The sequence below is a fragment of the Acomys russatus genome, chromosome 26, assembly GCF_903995435.1.
Source record: "Acomys russatus chromosome 26, mAcoRus1.1, whole genome shotgun sequence".
NCBI classification, from domain to species: domain Eukaryota; kingdom Metazoa; phylum Chordata; class Mammalia; order Rodentia; family Muridae; genus Acomys; species Acomys russatus.
The window spans coordinates 26,367,739-26,381,422 of NC_067162.1; positions in this window are offsets into that span (position 1 = coordinate 26,367,739).

Here is a 13,684-nt window from a genome sequence, read left to right on the forward strand (position 1 = left end):
AAAAAAATGTGTCCTAGTTCATTATTCTTGGCATTTGGTGAGACTCTTATGGTGTTTCGCTCATTATACTAAGAGAAAAATCAAGTATTCCATGCATGAGACAGCAAGCATTAAGACACCCAGCATTGTAGGAACCTGCTTTCGTGGTAACAAATCCAGTTATTCAGAACAAGCTTTTGCAGCTCATGAGAGCAAAGTCATAACTGATCCATTAAGGCTCCATCTTGTGGCCCAGCCGCCCGCCCCCTTCTATGCATTATTACCTAACCTAGAATCTACTTTCTGGAGATACACGCAAGCCATGACAGGGTCTGTACCTTTGTGTTCCCTTTGGCTACAAATGCCTGTTTGAGAGTCACAGGAGAAAAATAAATATTTCACTTCAGCTTTGACAATATTTGCAGGGTATTTATTAATTTGGTAATTATTAATAGCCATGAGCTGTCTTGTCACCTCAAAAAAAGCTTCTATACATTGAATTTATTTTAGATCTTTAAATTAGGTAAAACATTTTGGTCCAATATAGGCAATAATTTTAATTACTGTGTCTAATTGAGAAACATTTTTAAGTTACTAAAGGAAAATAAATACTATTTATTCTGAATGTCCCTAAGTTTATGTTCAGAGATAAAAGATATTTCCATTTTACAGTTAAGGGTATCAACAGATGTCTGTCTATTTCAGTTCCTTCTTAAGCTTGGATCTCAATGAATACTTTTCCTGGTTATAAAATACCAGCGCATCATATCTCAGATGGCTTGGAGAAGGAAAATCAGAATAAAGCAGAATCTGAGGTGCTGGAATAAGCAAAAAGAACCAGCTCTATTCTGAGTATTCTATTTTATTTAATGCTCAAAGCAAACTTGAGTCAGGATTTATTTCCAAATGAGAAATTAGTTAGAGATTTTATATAAGCTTGCCCAGGTTGCACATGACATATTTTCACAAAGCCAGGTTTTAAACTTTGTGCCATTGACCAAAGGTGCAGCTGTTAACCGACTATTTTAGTTCACTTGCTAAGAAAGGGTTCAAAGCAGCTCTTAACACTTGTGATGATTAAATGGAAATAGATCTAAGCTGAGTACCCAGTGGTAATATCAGTCGGCTTTCTTTTCCCATTTTACCCACTTGCAATTTATGACTATTCCTCTGTGGAAGGAAAAGGATACAGATGTATGTAACAAATATGAACTATTAAAAATGTTAACGTCTCCAGCAAATGAGGCATTAAAATGTTCAGATAAAAGTCAGATGGGGCGTTTTGTGATTCACTCGGAGATGTGCTGTAAGATCCTTCGATTCTTGGACAAGCCTACACCTGTCCTCAGGTTCTGCTTCTCCTGTTAATAATTCAGTTCCTGACAGTGGGAGCTTGGCTTCCGCCTCATTAATCTGCTCATGGGAAGCAGTATTCCCTCAAAATTTTGGTGACATTTTCATTTCTCATCTTTAAAGCAGTCCTCTCCTACTCGTCTGGAGGTCACACATTTCTTCCTCCCCAGCCAGATGGAAGCTCTCACTCTGATACAACCTGGCAGTGTGAAAATTCAGAAATTCGAGTGTGCACTTTTCCTTTGAATAACCTGCTCATTTATATCTTTGCCTATTAGATGGAGGGGGCTGCATCTGTCTTGACTTTTCCCCTTTTCTTCAAATTACAGCAGGCTGAACTACCTTTAGTAGGGATGTTTTGAATTTTTTAAGGATTCTGGTCCCTTCCTATGATAAATGAAAAGCTCTTTGGAGAATAGAAGAAATGCCTTAAAATATTAAATCCTCAAAACATTTTAATGAGAGAAATTATATATTTTAATATACATTTATATACTGTGTGTTTATATATGCAAATGCAATATAATAATTATTGCATTTTAAATACATACATATGCATATATAATAAATGTTTAGACTAGTTCTACTATATACTTACTTACAGTATTTCATATTGACACAATATTTTTATGTAGCCATTAAGACTAAAATACATTCCATTTGTATTGTATTCTCCCAACACTGAAGATCTTTTTGTTCTTACCATGGTGTTAATTCATTCAAGTAGATACTTTTAGTTTTCTTCCAAACTCCTAAACATACAGATGTATTCAAATTGAATGATGTCATTAAATGGGACATTTTAACACATGAACACTGATTTGGTTTTATGAGAGGTGAGAAAAGACAGTGGACCAAAACCTGACTATTGTAGAGTAAATGGTGTTCCTTCAATGTTCTCCCACTGAAGGCCTGAATCCCAGGACCTCAGCAAGTCCATGGAGGGAACATATTTGAAGAAGCAGTTAGGTTAACATGAACATTAGGGTTGCTCCAAGATTCACTGTAAAGGATGGCCTTCTGTGAAGAAGTTAGCAAACACGTAAACATAGATCAGTCATGAAACATCATATTTAGTAGTTAGCAATCCTTAATGTATGAATGGAGGGCTCAGAAAAACCCAAAGCAGCAGTACCCTGATCTTCCAACTTTAAGATCATAACTATGGGATGTTGTATGTGGCGCCAAAACGTCTCACTCTGTGGTGTATTCTTATCGAGCCCTTACAAATCAGAGCACTTCATTGTCAATTTTAATGACATTATCATAACACATAGAAATAACTCAATATTCATTAGCATTTTAATTATACAATATTTTGCCATTCAGTATTGTTTTATGAGCACTTGAATTAGTGTGTTTTTCTCTTAACTTATATTCTTGAGGTTGTATGGTATAATCCTGGTTTGGTCTTTGTGTTTCTATAGCCAGAATCCACAACTTGAAGCCAGTAGTTGATGATAACTGGCTAAGTGAATAAATATACCTTTGAATAGTAATAATACTGTTCAAACAAATAGCCAGATTCTCTTTGAACCTCATATAGTTAAGTTTAGTGGCAACTTTATCCCTGCAAATGCCCGATGACAGTGCCTAATTTAACAGAATACTGGTGACTGGAACCTATTATAAAGATATTTCCCCACACAATTCTCTTAATTGGTATTATAGAAATACATCTTACTTGCCTTAAAATTCTACGAACAAGGTCCAGTTTATGTACATTCCTGCTTTTGTCCAATATTAGGGGTGTGATTATTAATATGAATTATAAATCTTATATATGGCTCAATATTCTTACCAGCCTTCACAGAAACACAAATACATGGAACAGTAATGCCTAAGTTAAGAGTATACAAGACATTTGTGTCTTACAGAAATGGTAGGCAGTTTGCAAACTATCTGCGACATCTTTATGTACTGTAGAACACCAGCAAAGCTCCTGTTCCTAGTGGAACTGCTCTGAGTTGGAATGCCCCAGAATCTGAATTCCATCTAGAATATAGCTGTCCTTTGTCCTGATTTTTTACCATAATGAACTGCAGCACAACGTAGCACAAATCTTTCGTTTCTTGTGGTTATACTTAGATTTTCCCTTGTGGTAGCCAGATCAACATTTCTGAGAACATGTTTTTAATCTGACTGCATAAGAAGTTTTATAATAAAGACATGGAAAGCTTTTCTAGACAATGTTAACTCTTTTACATTAGTTAAATTAATGGCAGTGGGAATGGTCTCAAATCAAACCAGCTAAACAATAACTAAAACTAGTACCGAATTTCCATTTAAAAACAACAATAATAACAACCAGTATAAAAAAAAGTTTATTTAGGCATTGTAATTTTTATACCAAGAAATTTATGACATAGTCTGACTGTCACTTACAAGAAGATTTGGGGACCTATATTAAGAAATTCTGGGCATTGGTATCTAATTCTCTTTCCAGGGTTGACACAAAACTGGGCTTGGCTCCTTGGTTTTGTATATCAGTTACCAATAATTGAGTTGACATTATTAATTATATAGTTAAGTAAATTAACCATTCTACTACCTAGAAAATATTAGATTTCATTTCTTTAATAGGGTCATTGACAAATAATTTAGAGTATCTTTGTTATCCCTTAATGGAATCTTCAGTTTTTGGCCATCATCAAAGTTATTCATCAGTGTTCTATACTGTGCAGAGACACCATGACCAAGGAAGTTCTTATCAGAGAAAGCGTTTAATTGAGAATTGGCTTACAGCTTCAGAGGATTAGTCTATTATTGTCATGGCAGGAACTTCTTGGCATGCAGGCAGAAATGGTGATGGAGAAGCAGCTGAGAGCAACCTCCTGTTCTGCTGGCCTACAAAGACCTTGGGCCTGGCATGGCTTTTTGAATCTTCAAAGCCCACCCAGCTAGTGCCACTTACTGCTGACTAAGCATTCAAATCTATGAGCCTGTTCTGGCCATTCTTATTCAAACCACCAAACTTTTCAAAGAAACAATACCCTTCATCTGCCTACATTCAGGATTTAGTTTGTCCATAAAAACAGAACATTTATGTAACATTATTTAATGTGTGACCTAATGTGACTATCTCCAGTCAAGAGATATGTCTGCTAGGTGTAGCCTTGGTGTAGAATTATTTAAATTCTTCTGTATAGTTCATGTTTGAATAATATTTCAGAAGCCCTGTGTGCTGAACCTGGTACCTTCGCATTCCATATACTCGATCTCCTTGATCTACTGTCTGCCACATGTTTACAGATAAGCAATAATCTACTTAAAACAATCTTAGTTTCTTCCCTTAACACAATCATATGCCACAAATTTTTTTCCACATTGCTGATTGTATGTAATATGCATGTACATATATATGTATATGTGTATATAAGTACATATGTGTGTATATGTACATACACACACACATATATATATATAGAGATGGTGTCTAATATGATTTTAGTTACCTTGTTTTGTTTGAAAGCTACATATTTTTCCTAAGGCACATAGAAATCATTATTCTTTTGTGATCTTTCTATGAAGTGGTTATTCTCAGGAACCACAGAAATATTTGAATAGGTCCAAAAAAAAAAAAAAAAACCTGGAGCCTATGTGAGTCAAAAGAGATCTAAAGTCATTGCATTTGATTCAAAAAAAAAAAAATGCTCATTATTGGAGTTCAAGAGAAGAAATCAAGACTTCTATGATATAGTAACTTCAATGTTTTACACATGGAGCTTCTATTCTATTTATCTAAATACTCTAGATAAGAGTATTTGGCAACAAAGAAATAAGTGTTTTGTATCTTGAATATTAATTTCAGGGATCTATAGTACTCATTGTCTTTAATATATCCCAAAACATATACTTTCTATTCATAGGAGCACAACTAAAGTTGTAGCATCTAAGTGATTTTTCATAAAAGGTCCATAAGGTACCCATTGAGTTAACTGGATTATGGGGTCCTGTTTATCGTAACAAAGCCTTTTATGATCCACACAAGATGGCAAACCCTATGTACTTATGTATTCTGATTTGGTCTAATAACTACAGCAGAGGTAATTTCAAAGAGTCAAGTCACAGTGATTTTAGACAAGGATTGACACTCTGAGGTTTTATTTAACTTGGTGATCTTGCAAAGATACTATTTAGTGGGAAATTGTGATGCAAAGTTGATTACAAAATGTTGGTTCTGAATGTAGGGTCTCCTGTAAAGTCAAAATGCACCATAGATGCACTTCATACCACGCGGTGTTCAGTGGAGGAACAACACAGTGATAGATTCCTGTGACTCCTGTACTCTAAGGGCAGGTGTTTCTGGTGATCAGAAAGCAAGATTTCTTCCATTAGGTACTTTAAAAAATATAAATGAGTGCCTCTGCCTGGTTAGCTTCTCTAGCAGCCTCTTGTGACTTGGAACAGCATGAATCGATTCAGCATGGGAGAGCCTCTCACACTGTAAACAAGTGAAATTAAGTTCGAGTATCTGAAAAACTGAAAACCCACCTCTGGGACCGAGCAAAATGTGAAAATGAGCCCAGGAAGCCATGATCCCTTTTTCATCTTCCTACACAACTTCCATAAAGCCTGTCATCCCGGAAGAAAAGGGAGGCTTACACTGTGCCAGTTAAAAGCTGTGATGTGACCCAGATAATTCTTGAACAATTTATGTTGAAACACCTCCTTTAATGTCTTCTGAAAGAAAAAGCTAAACTTTATTTCCCAGAGTGATATTTTGGTCAAAACAAGTGTACGAAAAGACAAAATTGAGATGAATCAAGATTATACTCCTAGGTAAGCTGTCTGTACATATTTGGCCATTCTCTGAAATAGTCTCTTCATATTCAAATCACTAGAAACACTTTACATTTATATATACACATATATATGCAGTGTGTGCGTGTTCATTTACATAATTTGACAATGTTATTCTCAATCATAGAACTACATAACTTGTTTGCAGGAATAGAGACTTGACATTCAAGAAATAGCTAATTTGAAATTATATTGATACAAATAATTTTCTCCCTAAAAATAAGATATTTTTCATCTCAGTTGAGTTCTCTTTTTTCATTTCACTCAAGATAATGAATTATATAATAAAGTTTAATAATCTCAGCCTCTTATTTTAATTAGAACAAAACAAGAAAAGGACAAGCCAGACAATTACCCTACTTTATGCTCAAATATTTTACAGATGTCACAATTTTGCCAAATGATTTAAATCACAAATCTGAAGCATGAAATCCAAAGAAATCTGGACTATTTAGCACATAACGATATCTTCTCCATGGTCACATGCTAGAACCACAAATTTTAGCAAGAAGAAAATTGAGTCTAATTATCCTGTTCTCAAAGAGAGTCAGCTTGACTTAATATACAGTAAAAGTATAAACATTGTGATACTACAGTTTAATTTGTTGGCATTAATTATGTAGAGGTTAAAGATAATGACCAATTAGCTGAACTGGATGTTTTAAAAAGGCTTCTCCAGCAATTGTTGTAAATGTAAGTATTTCAAGATTTTAATGAAATTTTTGTCCATTAATGAATAGAAAATTAACACTGAGCATTTATTTTGTTTTTCTAATTGTGTTAGTTACTAATGGCCATGATTATAGAAGGCACATGGTTTTCTTGATCCTTCATAGCGTTGTGTGTAATATAGTAAATAAGAATTAAACAGATAATGTCAGAGTCATGTGTTCAGGACCTATGCTGAGGAAGAAGACAGAGCCAGGAGATGAGGGCCTAGAGTCATTATCCTCACTCTCTTCAGGATAGTTTAATGAGTCATTGCACCACCCTGGAAATACATGGAAACTGCTTAATGTACTTATAATGTTCTAGGACCAAACTAGAGTTTATCACCTGACTACTTAAAGCGATAAGAAGACAGAGCAGAAAGTTCATTTGTCAAGCAATTATTTTCTCTGATGGTTACCCTTGTCATATATCCTTCCTCACTAATGTCATGCTGTCCTTCAGGAAGCTCATTAATGACCTCCTGGGAAGAAAAATCAATATTAAGTCATGGAAAGTTTTGGGTTATCCATGCAAATGTTTGCTGATGTTGAGTTGATTTAACTCTCAAGATACAACCAGTCAATATTTACTATTGAAATCCCCAAGTGTGTTGACAACTTTTAATTTGGAATATTTCTGTTATAGGCTTAAAAAAGCCTGCTAAGCTATTCTTCAACTATTTGCATGAAAACAAAACTGATGGCAAATAAAAGAGATAAGTGCTTTTCAAGTAATAGAAAGGAATACAAATACAGAGAGAGTCAGGAGACCAGACAAGGTGGGATGTTGGTAGGGCTTTTCATTCTGTGTATTCTCCTTATGCCCTTTCAGATTTTGAGTAGTGACTCAATTTGGAAAAATGTCACTTTGAAAAATATGTATAAAGTATAGAAAAGGAAGGTACATCTAATTACTGCTACAATAGTACTTTAGTATGACTGAATATCCACCATGTAAGAAACTAGTAACTTGTGCCAAGAAGATAGCTCCATGATAAAGCGCAAAGACTAGGAGCAGAGCTGAAGTCCCTAGGACCACGTGGTAGCTAAGCAGAATATGGTGTTGCTGTAATCCTGGGTGCTTCTATGGCAAAATAGAGAGTAAACAGGTGACTTCCTGTGGTGAGAGAGCACCAACACTTGAGATTATATTCTGACTTCCACATGTGAACTCTGCCTCACATGTGCCTGTGTGTATGTGCGTGTGTGTGTGCATGCGCATGCGCGCACACACACACATACACACACACAGAGTCAGAGACAGAGACAGACAGACAGATATACAGAAACAGATGAAAAACATAGTAATAATTGGATTTCATTTTGCATATCTATCTTCTATTCAGCTTGCGTAAGTCAGATTTGAGCTTGATAGCAACCCTATGTGCTTTCTTTGTGACCTTGATACATAGGCTTGCTAGCCAATATAAAAATATGATGGAGATAAGTGTTACTTTTCACAATCTCTATATAGGAGTTGGGAAAAAAGTTTAAGTCACTTGCTCTAGGCAACATACTTATAAAAAGGGAAACTTAAGTTAAATCACGCCACAGGATTCTAGTCTCTAAGTTCATGGTAGTGTCAGAATTACTTTTCTTGGTCTTGTATTGAAATGAACTATGTCCAAATCAAGCCAATAGGAGCAGTAAGTTATTTGGCTTTTAAACAATACATTTAACTCTTTTTCCTTAGGGGCATAGGTTACTTACTACTCTGAAAATAAGGCTTGCTGCTTCAGTCTAGAGCTATTGAAAGGAAAGAAAGAAAACATTAGGACTTTACTATCAGGCCACCTTGAACCATGACCCAGCAGATCTTTATTCCCCATGTAATTCAATGATTTGACAGCATAGGAATCAATGTGTTTATACTACGTTTTCCTTCTTTTCGAAGAGCATCTATATTTATTTCTGTCAGTGAATTATATCTTGAAAACATTGTCCCTCTTTGCTGAGAGCTTCTGATTGCACTTTGTGATTATACAAAGGCAGTCAGTCATAATTCTTGTTTCCTGTCAATTTACGGAAAAGAACTATATGGTTGTTAGCGGTGGTGGTGGTGGTGGTATTAGGGTGTGTGTGATTGTGTGTATTTGTGTGTATGTTATACATTTCTGTTTTCTATTATGCTTCTTGCTTGTTTTATATTAGATTAGAAAATAAATATGGCTTGTGACAACACCATCACTACCATGTCAAAGGGAAATCAGTCCTCGCTAAATGATTTATAAGATTAATGACATCTACTTATATGTATTGAAACACTTGCATTCCTAGCTTTATAAGCAAAATAAAAGTATTACATAATATTCAGTTTGTAAATGTATTTCTCTTTCTCTAACAGTAGAAATGAAAGAGAGGCAAATTTGTATTGTGCCCTGGAGTTATTTGCCTATCCGTCATGGAACATTTAATTTAAAGGTCTGTACAACACAGAGCGACTTCCATGTCAGTTCTGTTTGACTTCTGATTTGTCTCTACTAATCTTGACAACAAAAACAAGATTTCAGGCTGATAAAAATAAAATGTATGTCATTTATCATGCCACTTGCTGGAAACCATGAAAATAAAGAGCAATCAATTATGGTCACTGATCCCCAACTAAGCCATCTCTTTCTTTTGTGTCATGTCTTAAAAACATAGTTATGTGTGCAACAATATAATATATCCTTTACTATTGCAACAGGCAAGGTATTACTCATCTTTGCATATTTTCAGTGATTCCCTTAGGGTCTAATTTAAAGCAGGGTTAACAAAATGTTGTTAGAATGAATATTGCAAAAAGTATGGGAGCGCTTCACAATCCAGACAGAAACTTACGATAATAAAAATGCATCTTTGTCTGAAGATTTATGTGTGAAAGCATGTATCTGTCATCTGCTTAATCTTCTGACTTATTCTTACAAATGTACATATATGTAGACACATATGAACATATGCTTATTTATTCACCAAAGTCAGAAAATTTTTATCCTGGAAGTTTTTTTTTTTTTCTCCAGATCTGGAGAAGCAGACCTGCCATCTCAACTTAGGCAGTAGTGTGAGGTCAGCTTAGACTACAAGACTGAATTTGATGGCAAATTGGATAGAGAGACTATATCTCAAAAAATAATTGAAAAATCTGCAAAGCAAAATCTCCCTGGTTACTTTTGTAGGGCTATTGAGTTTACAAAAAATTATTACAGCAACTGTCTGCAGTTTGCTGATGATCTAGCAAGGTTTTTGTTTGTTTGTTATTTTTAAATACATGAGTGGAAGCAAAACAATCATTCTATTAACCCTTGACTTCAGTGCACTCTAGTCTAATCACCAAAACTTCTCCTAAGTTTTCCATTTCTTCTGCTGTGTCATAGACAGTCTAATTATTTAACAGATACTGAGTGAAAATTCAAACAATCTTCTTATACGTTACTGAGTCTTGCTGCTGGTCTTACAGAGAGCTCAGACAAGCATCTTCATCTCTGCTCATCTAATAATTTGTCATGATATCAATCAATAAAGCAGCAAAGACACAGTCTAACCTTCTTTCAGATCCAGAATTCTGCCAAATAGATTTCTAAACTTGCATTCAAGAAGAAAAATATACCAACTTCAAACAGAAATGATGTATCATAAGCTACTAAAATCAGACTGAGTTTGTCAAGATAAGAGTTTCGATCTTGCCAATGGCTCAGCATTGAACATCTCTAAAACCCATGTTTTCTAAGCAAAGATTATTGAACACATCACTTGGTAATTTGCTATATGAGTCTTATATTCACTTATAGAACAAGACCTTGAACTTTGCCTTACGTTTCTTGAAATTCCCAATTCCAAACTTCTTCACTGATAATAGTTTTGTCTCCTTCATTTTATGCACATTTATTTCAATTTAAGTAGGTGATGGATCTGAAATCAATCAAAGAAATAGAAGATTCATTCTGTTTTATGATTATTAGTTGACAAAAATAATTAATAAAGTGTTGAGTGAATACATTGTGATTATTGTGTCTTTGAATCATATGATACAAGATAACACAACTAAATATTAACTGCACATTGCTTCCTTTACAATTTGAAGATATAAAATCATACTACAGTGTTTTTCAGTCTGCTGCCACATCCTGTCAGTCCTTGACTTCTGTTTCAGGAAAGTCTTTCCATATGCAATGGCCTGGAGAGAAACATCCTCTGGATTAGTGGTCTTTGCAGTGTGGGATCTCGTAACACCTTCTAGAACAACCAGAATGTGTAGTCCTAGTCTACACATTAACATCTAATGGCTGCTGTGTCATAAGTTCACATGGAATTCATTCCAGTGTATTATTCAGAAAAATCACTCTCTCTGGCATGTTAGTACATATAAAGATAATGCATATTTCTGATAAGTTGCCTTCTCATTTATGACATCCTTAGAAAGAACCAAATTTAAAATGACTCAGCATTTAGAATTCCTTTTAGAGTAGAGATGGAGATGGCAGGACAAAACATGATGACAACTAACCCAAAACTCAGAGAACACGAAGTAGGAAAACTTCTATGGGTATGAGAAATCAACTATTGAAAATCAGATCAGATCCTGTATGCTACTAGATATCTATGCAAATTAAAATGAGAAGGCAACTAATTTTTGACTCCGTTATTATTAACAGAAGGCTCATTTATGAAAAGAACACAGGGTGTTCTGAGCTAGAGTGGTTTGGAAGAAGGAACAAAGTCCTTCTCATGATATAAGGCATGGCGATTTCTTCATGTAAATGATTCTCAGGTCACAATTACATGATGGTGTAGTGCATCACTACTGTATCTCTTCTCTTAGAGAAGGAAGTATATCCTCTAGCAGAACCAAGGGGAGCAAAGCAAAGCGTTTGCAGCACAGTATGTTCTAGGAAGAGTTAGCCCATATATTCACATAGAATATCATGCTTGCCCTTTAAAAATACTATTTTTATTATGTTAAACATTCTGAAAAGGAATGTTATCTGAAGGTAGCATAAATGAAAGGATGATGGTATATCTGTGCATGGGGGGTTAATTTAACTTGGCATTCAGAGGATTCTGAGACCTGCTAACAATGGCAAACTAACCTGTCAAGTAGATTAAGTATTATCTTTCTTTCTAAATTGTGGACTCTTGAACTGAGGAAAACGCAAATCAGAACTGAAACAAAAAATCGGGTACAGAAGGGTAGCCAGGATGTTCTTAGAAATTCACCTCAACATTGAAGGCTTGTTCGTTATAGATTACTTAACAACATGACTTTATCTTTGAAATGACATCAATGCTGCTAAAACACTCAACTATAGCATACAGGATAAAACCGCATTCTACTAACACATGTGCACACGTAAGACAAATCTGATCACTATTATTGTGAAAATGTGAAACGAGCTCTCACATGTGGCAAATTACAAGTAGATAATCACAGGTTAAATGCTGCTAAGTCTGTTCCTACAGCTAGTATTGAATAAGGAATGTGTCCTTCATGCTGGACAGCACTTACAGCAAGACTCTGCTCTGCTGTGTTACAAAGTGCATTGTGAGTTAAGCCAGCATCAAGATGAAGCAATTACAGCAAGAAAGGGACATTTTCCTGAATGAATAGCTAAAGGAAAACATTTTCCTACATTAACTGACAAAACAACATCCACAGAATTAAGTTAATTGAATATTGCTTAAAATGGGACATTAAAAATAACGATAGAGAGAAAAATTCTAATCATAATAAGGGCAGTTAACATAATGTTAAAAGCAAATTATGGGACACAGAAAAGATAACAATACATGGATAAAGACAGGAGCAAATTTCAGGCTTTTAAAGATATTGTCCAATAGTAAAGAAGATTGAAAACTTAATTTCATTGTAATTATGTGGTTATGGTGATAATGAACTCTGTCATGTTCTTTCTCTACAGTGTACATTAAGATAGTCTCAATTTAGAGTTCAGTTGTCATAATACTGGTAATTAAGACTCACTTCACATAGCACAGTCCTGAACAGTGAAGAGCATGTAAGAATATGAGAGAAAATGGAAGCACTCAAGGTGCAACTAAGAACACAGTTTTCAGTGCCCACATCAAGCATCAAATAGCATCATTTCTGGGCGTATCTGCCACAGGTATAAAATTGGTAAAGCAGATTTTTAAAGCATGAGATAGATAAAATGTTGAGAAATACTAGCAAACGAAGCTATACTAATATATGTGTTTTTATAACTTATAGTGCGTTTTGTTTTTTCAAACTCACATGAGTATCATTTTAATTGTATCAGTCTGTAAAGATGGTTCACACCTGCTCAGCTCTGTAACTTGAAGTGAAATAATATCATATGAGTCTGGACCCGTTTTATACCTGACTAGACGAATTTATCAGGGACAATCCATTTGGTCACTCAAGAGAATCAGGGCATGTCTAAAAAAGACTCAAAATATATCCATGCTTCAGAGTTTATACCTGTCCAATTGGATATTCTTTGCAGTCAGCCCATTGTTGCTCTGACTTAAAATTTTCCACAGTGGAACAAACATATAGTAATTTTAAAAATGCCATTTTAAGTGGGAGTATTTACTTAAATCTCACACTGTGTTAAATAGTTCTGAAACAAAAAGAATTCATGTGCTTAGCAATACAGCACATTTCTGTGAAAGATTATAGAGTGAGTACAATGACACAGTTTCATGAGTAAAATAGGGGATTCTGAATTGTGCAAACATGAGCAATTATATCCAGACAGTGAAGTTATAGTAGAAAAAGCATCAACGACCATAGAAACTCCAAGGTCACCCTTATGTCATATACTGTGAGCTAGGGTAACCCTTGCTCCATTGCTAAATGAAACTGTAGGATTTATACCAATTCT